The sequence below is a fragment of the Pundamilia nyererei genome, unplaced genomic scaffold (assembly GCF_000239375.1).
Source record: "Pundamilia nyererei isolate P.nyererei 1_Seehausen unplaced genomic scaffold, PunNye1.0 scaffold00214, whole genome shotgun sequence".
Taxonomy (NCBI): domain Eukaryota; kingdom Metazoa; phylum Chordata; class Actinopteri; order Cichliformes; family Cichlidae; genus Pundamilia; species Pundamilia nyererei.
In genome coordinates, this window is record NW_005187615.1 from 345,514 (window position 1) to 357,915 (window position 12,402).

Consider the following 12,402-nt stretch of genomic DNA (forward strand, 5'->3'; position numbering starts at 1 on the left):
GAGTGTCTATAGCCATCTGCAAAACATGTGGAGGCTCTGTTTTGGTTTGGATCTGCATTTCATCTAGTGGTGTTGTGGATATTGTCAAAGTTGATGAAATTTTAAACACAGAAAGTACCCTCAATTTTTGATCTTGGGAAGTGTTTGATTGGTATTTTTCAGCATGTCAATGATCCTAAACATACTGTCAGTGTGATAAAAGCATATCTAGACAGAAAGACACACAGTGGAACGCGATCAGTAGTGGACTGCCCCCTTGACAGAGAATAAAACAAAAGGCAGCCAACATCCAAAGAAGAGCTTTGAACGTCCTTCAAGAACCCTAGAGAACTATTCCTGAAGACTACTCATTTCAACAAAGCTAGTCCAGCAAAGTTCAGGTTGTGTTTAATAACAGCAGTGATACCAAATACTGACTTTCCAAGCTTGTTAGATTTATGCAAACCATTTTTGCCTGATATACTGTATTTCCATGTTTCAACAATTCGCCGCACCTCTATTTACCAGCAAAATATAAAGAAATGAGGGGTGTCTCAAGACTTTTGCACATCGTGTTTAGTTCTTTTTGTAAGACTTTTGTAAGTGCTTAGGTCGATCATTTAAATGTACCAGATTTGGCCATACTTGGAATCCCTGGCTGTCTGCTGGAATTTATGGGCTTTACAAGATAACCTACAAAAGCATTCGGACACACATAAAAAAAGATGTGCAAATACAAGCTGAAACAGTGACATAACTCTATAACAGATTAAAGAAACATAAGAGAAAACTGAAGCACATACGACTGAAACAAAGGCATTTACTGAAGTACTGATATAACTACTCTATCAAACAGCATGTTTGATTTTCAATTAAGCCGTTTTATAGATTTGGAAAAGCAGCTTTTCTCAATGACATTAAAATGGTAGATATATTTAGATTTCATTTGAAAATGCACACAATTGAATAGTACAGGAAACACAGGCTCTTTGTTTATCTAATTGTTCTTGTTCATATTTTGTGTTTTTTTTTAATAAACAGTTGTGTTTTACTTGCAGGCTTTTAACACACCACACAGGTGCATCTAAAATCATTTAACGACAGTTTAGAATTTAGCCACAAGAATAAACATATGTATTAAAAATGCTAGCTGGTGCATTTTGTCACCAAATGTTATGCACATGAGGTCCAAGTACGGACGTAACAATTAATAATAATATGAAGAATAATTATAATAATCATGGCGTTTGTGCTCCTCTTTGTTCTTCCCTTTTAAATTCGTTTCACCCCTTCTCATTGCCTGGGCTGTTTAAATCTAATCTAGCTGAACACATTACTCCATTCGCACGGCCGCCAGCTGAATGTAGCAACTCATAAAAGCCCAATATTTCAGCCATATTGATTCCTCTGGTAAAATTGGTTTGAGCTATGAATGCGCTGCAACACTGTTCACTGAAATGTTTTGCTGCCCGGGGGGGGGCGAGGGTGACCTTGAATGTTTTTTCCCCCTCCTCTTACTTTCATATCAGTTTTTCTCATTCTGCCTTTGAGCACTGTTTCATGGCTTTTCTGATATCCTTACATACGCTCTAACTGGAGTGACCTATGGTACGCTATTCACATTCTCTCAACCCTGAATTACACTCTCTATTCATGCCTTCTCAAAAGAAGAAAATATTTGGATTTGTTCCTAAATTTGATTGAGGAAATGACATGGAGCAGCTCTTGTTTGATCTCGGGTTCAGATCATTCGTGTGATGGTTTCTCTGCATCCTTTCATCTTTTTAGCTATTTCAGCAAGAGTTCACTCAGATGGAAAGTATTTTATGTGATCTTTGACCAGTATTTCAATAGCATGCTGCCGCATTACAGCTTACAGCACACTGACTATACAGTATGCATCTGAGATAGGAAATGTTGCATGGTAAGACACCTAATGGCTACAGGTTTTCAGTTATGAATAACCCTAAAGAATATCCTCACACAAGCTCAAGCATGTGTAAACATATTTGTCTGTATTTACTGTAGTTAACAACAGCTCTAACATTATTTGCACTTTATCTTCCTCTTATCTTGATTAGTGCAGACAATGAATGATCACTGCTACAGCTGGCTGTTTAATTTTTACAATGATCCATTCACTCTTTAACAGCAACAGCTGCAGTCTTATCAGTACTAACGATGGGTCTAGTTAGGATTTTATAGATACTGCCATTTATACAGTCACTGTCAATACTGCTCTTAGTGCCTTAATGCTAAGGGCAATTGAAGTTCTTTTTCACAAAGGGATCATGGCATACAGTGAAAACAGGTGAATAGGTGAGGGCTTATACATTGAATCAAGTTCGGCACATATGCATGCAGATAGTTTTGGTTAACCAGTTAAAGTAGATTTTATCCATTTAGCATGAATTCAGAAGTCATCTCGAAGCACTTAATACCACGGTTGAATGAGAAAGCAAATAATTTCCTATGAACAAGCACTTAGTGATAATGGGAGGGGAAAAGCCAATTTTACAGGAAGAACTCTTCAGCAGAGCCTGGCTCAGGCAGGACAGCCATCTGGCCCAAATGGCTGGGCTGAGGGAAAAGAATAATAATAAAGAACATCATAGAAAAGCTATAGGCTCACATGCAGCACATCAGATATAGGAAAACAGCTGAATTGCTGTTATTGCATATTAAGGAACAGAACTGCTTAATGCCATATGAACATCAGACGACATATCATATGCTAAAGTTACTGTTAGCTTTTAAAACCTTTTATTTAGGCCTTTCTGTTTGGAGTTTTTAGGTTCTGGCTGAATGAGTGTATTGAATGGTGTTCCATTGTTCCATCCATCTGTCCATTAAGACTTCCTTCTACAATGCAAAAGATTTGCTTCTTCAACTAAATAATTGGTCAGATTTTAGAGAAGCGTGCATGAAGTGATCACCTAATGGGTTTTTACCCAAACCTTGCTCAAGGACAAACTAGTTGCTTTACAGGCACTTCCCCATTTTCACAAAACTTGCTGCTCCTCCTCGAGTGTTGGTCAAATTATAATGGAAGATTAATTTGTCCTGGGTATGATGGTTGGTGAGCCTCCTTGACCTCTCAGTGCATTTTAATTGTCTTCAATACAGCCAAACAGTAACAAACAAATTATAATTTTCTTTCTGTAATCTACCCTGTGAGCTCTGATGAGTTACATTTGCCAACTGAAACAAGCAGAAGTGATAATATGATTCCTGAGCAGCCACTTTGCACTTGATGGGGTTTTTTTGTTTTGTTTTGTTTTTTGTAATTCTGCATACATCATTGTGCAAAAATATACAGTATTGCACTTTAAATTAATAGTAGGCAGTATTGCTTCATCATATCATGTCCATCTCACATTGGTATTTTAATGCTGGTATTTTAATGCTTGCTTTCACCTGCAGAGGTCCAGTAGATTTGACAGTAGGCTGTCAGTGGAAACACATGTTCCTCTAACATTTTTGCTAGTTGATTTATGTCCTAAAAAGAGAAAGAAAGAAAACTCCGCTCTTGTTTTCTTGAACATGTGCTCCTCTAGGGCAGACTTGTAAGTATAATGCTGAACTGTAATAAAGCAAAGGGGTAAGACCTAAACTCAGTGGAGGGAGATGGAAGGAAGTAGGAAATTGTGTGCCAGGATCTTCAGCAGCAGGTTCATTGTGGCAAAATTGTGCTGCTCCAGAAAAAAAGTTCTACCTGATGGAAATAAATTGGCTGCGGGAGTCAGTGCTGAGCTGGAGTCTCTAAAGACAGAGCCAGCTTCTAAATGGCTCAATTTAGCCTTTGTGGGAGCCAGGAACCAGAGCAGGTCACGGGCCCACAACCTGACACAGTAAAAATCAATAGGTAGTTTCAGAACAAGGGGCCTTATTAAAACAGGTCCTTTTTCAGTGAGGTCTTAGGATGACACCGTCGCACAGAAATCATTAAGCTCAGCTCAAACTACTCACTCGCGTTTAAATTGTTGCAATCCTTTTGACCCACACATCCTCTCGTGTTGTCTCTTATATCCTCTTTTTGATCCTGAAGATAGTGGGAGCACAATTACGATCAACTGTAATTGGATACTAGAAACTGGATCATGAATTTTCCAGTTTATTGCCTGGAAACAACAGCAGTAATAACTAAGGGAAAAAATATTTTTAAGGAGAAGAACAACAAGATAACTTCGATAAACTGGTGCAGTTTTTGTTTTTTCGGATTGTTGTTGATTTTTATATATGGCTATGAAAAAGAACAGGTCTCCGAAATAAATAGTGGGACCATGGGAGACTTCACTGAAGCAAAGTAGGTTGTATGTGTGGTGGTTCAATCATGTTAATAGTAATACCATGTTATCTGAGCCTCCAGAGCCTTTCAAGTGTCCAAAACTCCCAGTAAAGTAAAACAGTCATGACAGGACAAACATACCTTAAAAACTCTACCTGTAATGATGTAAAGCTTTATCGGCACACTGGGATTGTAGATGCACAGCTGCTGGAAAAAATCCCAAGGAAAAAGTTGGATCCTTTTCTATTACCTTCTCTTTCTCTCTTTTCCCTGTCTTTCTTTCTCTTGTACATGTAACAATCTCCTGTTTTTAGAGCAGTGATGACCTTTTCGATTTTATGTGTTAGACCTCGATAGCACACTGTAAAGTCTCAAGGGCAGCAGTGCTGCACATCAGAGCTGGTGTAGTAAAAATCCAGATGATGTTGTTGACCAGAGACCATATGCCCGTACACTCTCTGCATCAGCCACAGAAACACAAGAAGTGTTTTGGACATGCAGGAGCTTTCAGATCCATGAAGTTCTGAACTTTTATTTTCCTTGATCATTTTTTAAACAGATGATTTCAGTCACAGACTCACCGGAGAGCACATTCACTCCCTCACCACATTGTAGTATTATTTCTTTGGTCTACCTTTATTCTGAATTCATGATCTGCCCCAGCAGGAAACCATTTATAATAAATGGCTGTGTAGTGTAACATTCTTGCACATCTGTGTCTGTTGTGTTTTTGTTAGCTGTTATTAAAAAAGAAGAAAATAGATACACCGAAGTAACAACCTAAAGCATCACATCAACCTTATCCCCAATACTAGTGCTTTGTTTGGGGGGTTTTGTGTGTGGACATATATAAAAGTACACGCTGTACATTAATCTGTCCAATAAACCACAATGCTGCCACTAAGCGCATGCCAAGGAATGACAATTTTTCCACCTCTGTAAAGTGGGGAAAAGGGTGTTTTACTCAGTTTCTGTTGTTTCCATGCAGGCACGGTATGGGTAAATATAAGGTTGGGTAAATATAGAAATGAAACACAATCATTAATATTCATAAAACCTCCAATGAATATTAGCCTACTGTCTTGGTTCATGTGCATGCACTTCTTTCTTACTCTGAAATAGCAAAAGTTTAGAAAATGCATCAACTTTCAGACGTGCTATGGGACAGGGAATTTACTTTTTCTTTGGGGGGGGGGGAGTCAAACGGTTGTCAAAGTGTCTTTGACACCATAGTTAAGTAAGCATCTATCAGCAGTACGTAAACCTGAAATCATTCCTCGTTCATATTCTCATTGCCAAAAAATCAGCATGCGCCTCAGAAGCTCTTGGAACACAGCAGCTGAGAGTAGCTGTGGGTCAACATTGTGAAGGGAGGGAGATGGGGTTACACAAAGATGGTGCCAGAAACCAAATGGTGCTGAGTTCAGTTTGAGTTGTAACAACAGAGAGTCATGCAGCAAAATCAGCATCTAATTTTATTGTCCAGATGTGTCCGTCTTGTGCTTGGGTGGTAGTACCAGATGTCTATTTTCAATTATTTTCTGGTGGTACTTTATTTTGCTTACACTGCTTAAATAATCTATACTGTGTGACATGTATACCCATGTCCAATGAATCACTAGCACATTGAATTAATAATCACTGGTACATAATGAAAGGTTTCAATCTTCAGCCGTTGTCCTTTGGACCGTATGCCAAAATATCCAGAAAGCGTGCCGTCATTGTGTGAAAACCAAAACGCCTTCAAATGTGATTTGAAATGGAAAAAATAACTGATGTTTTTACAGCTGGAAATTGCAATGTGACTGTAAACTTCAGTAGTAATATGTGGACTCAGTGTTGTAAAGAACAAGTATTTGAATCAGAATTTGTACCAGGGAGTGATCATCTTTTGTCTGCTCTGCCAGCTTAGAACAGAAGAAAAAGCTATTCTTGGAGGTAGGGATATTATAATACTGTATGAGTTGAAAGTAAGCCAGATTAGACAACAAAGGCAGCAAAAACAGTAATTTATTGGAGCATTAAAGCGGATTATGGAATTTGCAAAAATGTTCTTTGATGATTCCTTGCAACTGAGATGTTTACCAGCTCCAGTTAATGTATAATGTACAGTAGCTGTAAAAAAAAACATCTTTGATGAATGTTAGATTTTAAGTAGAAATACAGTCTCACTAAGCTGCACATTGTTTGGCCTCATTATATTATCTTTTACTGTGCTGTGCCATAAAAAATAAATTAGAAGAAAAAGCGGCATTGCCTTTTCTTCCTGCCATTTCAGTATGGAAATGAGAAGTTTAACTAACATGCTTTGTTTCCTTTTCTAATTTGGCATCCTGTTTGCTGCATAAAGCAACTAAAGTTCTTGAATATCACTCAGTACACATTCTATAAAATGTTTGGAGAAGATTACAATATTTAAAATACAATAAAACAACATAAATAAAGCGAAATTATGATTAACGTGCCGTGTAACCATAAAACTTTCTGAGTACCAGAGCAGCATTTCTGTATTGATGGCATCGTGGATTTATAGGCTTCCATACAGCCTTTGTGTATTCATAGCTTTCAGGTCTGTTTGGCTTAATGTCCCAGTGCTGCCGACAGTATTTGTGGCACGGTGCGAAATCTGACTTCTTCGGTGCTCAGACTAGGCCTGTAATGGCTCTGCTGGGACAGAGAGAAAGTGCTTCTTCAGCGCTCATTAATGGAGCAAATTGAACAGGTCTCCTGGCCTAGCTATATAATGGGGGCCTCCCTCTTTTCTACCCCCCTTCCTACTATCATCCTGCAGTCTATTGTTCACCTGCAGTTAGGGTCAGAGCTTCCGAACCATAATTGTATCACTCTGACCCTCTTTTGGTTCTTGTTTTGTCACAGATACCTGCTCTTTATTGGATGCCGACTATCCTTCAGGTTGTAAAAGCCAGTGCCCCTCCTCCCATACCTAGGGACAAGGGTGCTGCCTGCCTGCCTGCCTCCCTGTCCGCCTGCCAAGGATCAATATGCCACTGTCGTTAACTGGATTTGTTGCTGTGGCGCTTGCTTATGAGGCAGCAATTAGAGTGTGAAGTGGCAAGGCCAGGGTATGAGGCAGCGACCATGTGAGCGTTGGCCCTGGGGGATGGAAATGTCAGGGGCACAAGCCCAGTTTCATTAGGGCTTGAAGAGAGTATGACGATCCATACTGTCCGTGTAATTCATTCTGCCGAGGGGGGTTTAGAATTATTTGTTGGAGACAGTTAGCAAACACAGAAAGAGGTCACAGGTTAGGAGTGGCTGTGGACACTTGCTCACTGTGAAATCCACTTACACCATGTGGAAGCCACTTACATGCCTCCATTGTTTTATTACCAGATCAGTGCTTTGAGGGGAGCTTAGCCTGAATAGTGGAGCTGATCTACAGTCTCTTTTCATGTGTCAATTCAACATCACTCGTTGCCATTTACAAATCAATCTGTCCTCCATTATCCATGTGTTCCAGTGTAAATGTTTCTTAAAGCTTTGGCAGTCATTTCAATCTGATTGTTGATGTATTTTGCTTTTCTCTTCTGTTTTTGCTTATAAATAATTATAGGCCAGCATGGTCATGTCCAGCGTCATTTGTGTCAGACCATCACTCATCTCAAATTGGAGACATCGAAGACTTTATGGTAGATGGGGGCCCCTGTCTGGACATTTTCCTCCCTCAAAAGGGTCACGGTGTCCCTGGTCAACCATGAGGATGGGGTGCCCTAATGTGTCATTTGGGACTACTATGACCTACGGCTCTAAATCACTTTCCTTTTTGGGGGACAATTAAGTTTGAGCCTCTGATGTATATGGCCTTTGGCTGATTCTGTCGATGGCACTCAGGGGTGGGGGTTATTTTTTATTTTTTTGGTTGGTCGATGTTTTTTAAAGTGTCAATGTGCTTTGTTTGCAAGGCGGTCAGATATATTGATGATTGAGTCAAATGCGACAACTGAGCAACATTTTTTTTGTGAGGGTTTTTTTGTAACCCCTTCTTTTTGCTCCATATGAGCTTGCTACTGTAATTACTTCTTCATTCATAACTCCAGAATGCATCTTTGGTAATGCCAGTTGTCTTCATGGAAATGGATTTGTTGTGTCGGGCAACAGATATCTGATTTCTGAAAATTGCCTAGAGCCTAACAGAACTAGCCCAACCAAGAGTTAGCAGATGTGAACAATGTTATTCAATTCTCTTAACATATGTCTCCTGTGTGGTGCAAAGGAGACAGTTTTGTGTGAGGGTTAGGCTGTTTTTCTAGTCCACAGTCAGTTTGCCGAGGTTACGAGGGATGAGGAGAGTGAAAACATCTGAGTAGGGGTGAGAGAGAAGCTGTGAGAGGAGCAGTTTCAATTCTAGGCTCTGTTCCAAAAGTGAGTGCATTGTTGAGAGTGTAATGGGTTACATATTTTAGGCATAGTCTAGACTGTGTCCAAAAAAGTGCAGTCTTTTCACTGATAAAAGCCAACATTCATCGACATTATTTTCCCTCAAAATGGGCTTCTGGTGAAATAGGTGGATTATTATGTTTACCATTCAAATTAAACCCCAGCATATTGGACTGAGTGCTGAAATGGATAAAATATAACAATTGCAAGGTGTAGTATTTGCTAATTAGAATTAGGACCATTTGGAATGATTGGACGCATCCATAAAAGAAGTGAATGCAGTAGATTTACAGTACCTATCCTTTAATGTATCCTTTAATGTCTTCTTCTTTCTTGTTAGAGTAAATTAGAGTATGCTACATTGCTTAGTATAGTACTAAGTCTAGTGGCATCGCTATCTTCCATTACAGACCTCTGTTTTGTCAATAAAAAACTTGAATCTAAGACATTTTCAACATTCTGGAATTAAAGGCTAGCTGCAAATTCCCTATATAACTAACTTTAAAATCCCTTTTCTCAGAGCAGCAATCTTTTCCATGTCAAAATACAGTTTTATAAGTAACTACTTATATAGTATATAGCCACGTCTATTAGTTTTCAGCCCCATTACCACAGGTACAGAGTTGCACAGTGCTATATAAAAGTCTTGTTCTACTGATCAATTCTTTATATTCTTCTAGGAAAATGGGAAATAGGTGCAGCAGATTACTGAAGCATGTGCAAACAGAAATGAAAAAATAGTATATATGTCATGATCCTGGGTCCTTTTGACCCAGCGTTTTGTGTTTTCTCTTCACGATTTTGGTTCTGTTCTCCTCTAATTGGTGTTTACCCTGTTCACCCCCCGTGTGTTCCTGTTTTATTGTGAAGGTCTGCATCTTATGTGAGTGTTTTCAGTTTGCCTCCCTGGTCTCGTCATGTTAATCACTCCCAGCTGTGTCTCCCACCTGTGTGTAATCTCCCTGTGTTCTCTAAGTGTATTTAAGTTGTATTTTCTGTCTTAGTAATCGCTGGTTCGTCTGTGTTGTTTCCCCTCGGTCTCCCTGCGTCTCTTCTTGTGTATTTCCCCGGACCTCCCTGCATCCTCGTTTCTGGTTTGTGTTATTAGCTTACCCAGTTTAGGTTTCCGGTTTCTTGTTTTTCCACCAGTGCTGTTTTGTGCCCACCGTTGTAAATAAATATTCCCCTGCACCAGAGCTGCCGCCTTTTGGGTCCTTTTCTACAACTCCACACGGCTTGCCCCGCAAACCGTGACAATATATCTTCAGCTCAGCCTGAACTCTATTAGGTAGCCTTTTGTCTCTCAGGTACTATGCCAATTCTATGAAGGGTTGTTTCTATTTTGTAAGGGCATTTTTTCAGACACTGTTCATCTGAAATTAAAATGATATGTTTTTGGGACAGGCTGATGGTAAAATGTACCAAAAAATAGAATCTAAAATTGGTTCTTTGTTAAGTTTTCTGTTATGTGTAGACACAACACTAGCCTTTTTTATTCTTGAATGATTGATAAGTCAGTGTTAAGTGGCTGAACAAAAAAAAAAAAGTTATCTGAAAATGGTCATGCACAGGGCTTAAAATAAGTGAAAAGTAACAACAACAACAACAACGAAAAGAAAAGAAAAACAAAAAAATGTGCCTCTGAAAATGGTGAAATACAAGGAATGAACTAAAAATTTGTGAAAAAGCAACCAATGTTGAAAAGGGTTTCAACAGCTTTGAAAGAGTTTCAGTATTGCTCAAGACCACTTTGGAAAATTCCAGGAAGGTGTTATAAAAGAAATGTGGGGTGACTCAAGACTTTTGCACAGTATTGGACAGAATCAAGGATCTAGTCATAGTTATAAACAATTATGAAAGAATGGGTCTTTGTGAAGAACTCACTAGTTTTGAGCATGGTACTGTAATACAATGCTACTAATGTAATTCTAACTTCCAACAACAGGACAGTGCAAAAACCTTAAATACTGTTTATTGATCAGATGTCACCACCACAAAAGGAGGTTTAATCAAACCCATAGTTCATGCTAATACCCACTCTGCTTCCTCTAACAAGGAATAATAAATATTTACAGTACATGTCCATACTATTGTATGGACATGTCTCTTTCATAATAAATAATCAAACATGCTGCATTTATATATTTACAACTCAAGCTATAACAATGTACAAGTCTTACAACCTGTAATGTGGATGCAATTAGTTACTGGAAGCTCACACATCCATTTAGAGATATAAAAAAAGAAAATATTAACAGTTGATATTACGGCATGTATGAGGTAATCATTCTTGCAGAATACTAAATGCTAGCGGTGAGCACCAATAATAGATTTGACAATCTTCCTCTAAAACTCTTTTTCTACAAAAAAATACTTCTCCTGTTAAATTACAAGCCAAAACAAACAGTAAAGTAGGAAATATATGCTCTATGTATTTATTGGTTAAATCATGTGAGAAATAAGGGTGTAATTAATTAAATGAGGCATATCAGACATCAGACTTTTAATGTATTATTTCTGTCTTATAGAGTTTATTCTACCCACCAAAATTTGTAAATTGTTATGTCCCAGTTGAGACTTTTCTTTCCAACTTACTGGGAAACTTGACAATTCTTTATAATGATTTTAATGAGCCAAAAGGAAATGACAATGAATACGTGTTTTTGTATATACAGTCAAACTGCGACTGTAAAAGGGACTGGTTTCCTTATGTCAATCATAAAACCTGTCTTCACTTTTTTATAGTCAGGTCCTTTATGTATGGCTAAGGGATTTATGAAGCACAGGAAACAGCGTCTGTTCTGAGCTTTGCTAATGATGGGTATAGCTGTGGAGGAGGACTGGAAAGAGGAAGGACAATGTCCTAACTGATAAGCAGGTTTGAGAGATACTTGAGACCCTCCCTTCCTCTCATTCCCTCCTTTCTTACTCATCAGGGCTCAAGTATTCACCTCTCACTCATTAGCCGCTGCTGCCCATCGTTCACTGGACCAAACTGTTTACCCTGTACTGTCATGAAAATGACGCGTACCCTGTTGTCAAGTGCTGCCCTAGGTGGGGAGTGACAGTCATGATGAGTTTCCACAGAGGCAGATTAAGCAGCTGCGTTCAGGAAAAAGTAGGGCAGCTAATTAGCTACAGCGATCAAGACCATGGGAGTGGGCTGTTTTTTCACCTAGACAGGGAAATTCTGTAAATGGCAGGAATGTGTTTAAAGAAGTGGGGCTGGAATATCTAATAAGAGTGGGAGGAAAGCAGAAGATGACATAGAATAGAAAAAGTGAAGGAGGGAGGCAGATTGTGCTGGAAAGTTTGCTCCGAAAAGGAACTTATAGTGTCATTTAAGCCTTTTTTTGGCATGTGTGGGTTTGTTGATAGGGTTAGGGTTATCTTTTGAAATGTGTTTTTCAGAGGAAAAAATGCGTGCATTACAGCGTCTGTTCAGGACTAAATATAAATGTTTCTGTAACTCATTAATTGTTATTTTTGTTCAGTCATTAAATCTGAATTGATAATGTTTTGCTTTTCATTTCACTTGAAAGATAATTGTATTTTGCTAGTCTTTATTTAACTTGTTTGGTGTGGACAGGGCTCGGCATGTGGTGTCACATTTTTGTACCCCACAGTTCAACAACATTTGAATTTAAATGTGATTAGCTCTGAGCATTTTTGCTCAAAATGCTAGACCACTGACAGTTAAAATCTGATCAAACAACACCCCAGAGCCTTGATGAAAT

General features: G+C 38.7%; 1 protein-coding gene across 9 annotated transcripts in view; it reads left to right on the forward strand.

Moving 5' to 3' along the window:
* Window positions 1–12,402, forward strand: part of robo2 (roundabout, axon guidance receptor, homolog 2 (Drosophila)) — a 258,827-nt gene that overhangs the window by 84,090 nt on the left and 162,335 nt on the right. The gene's annotated exons all lie outside the window — the stretch shown is intronic.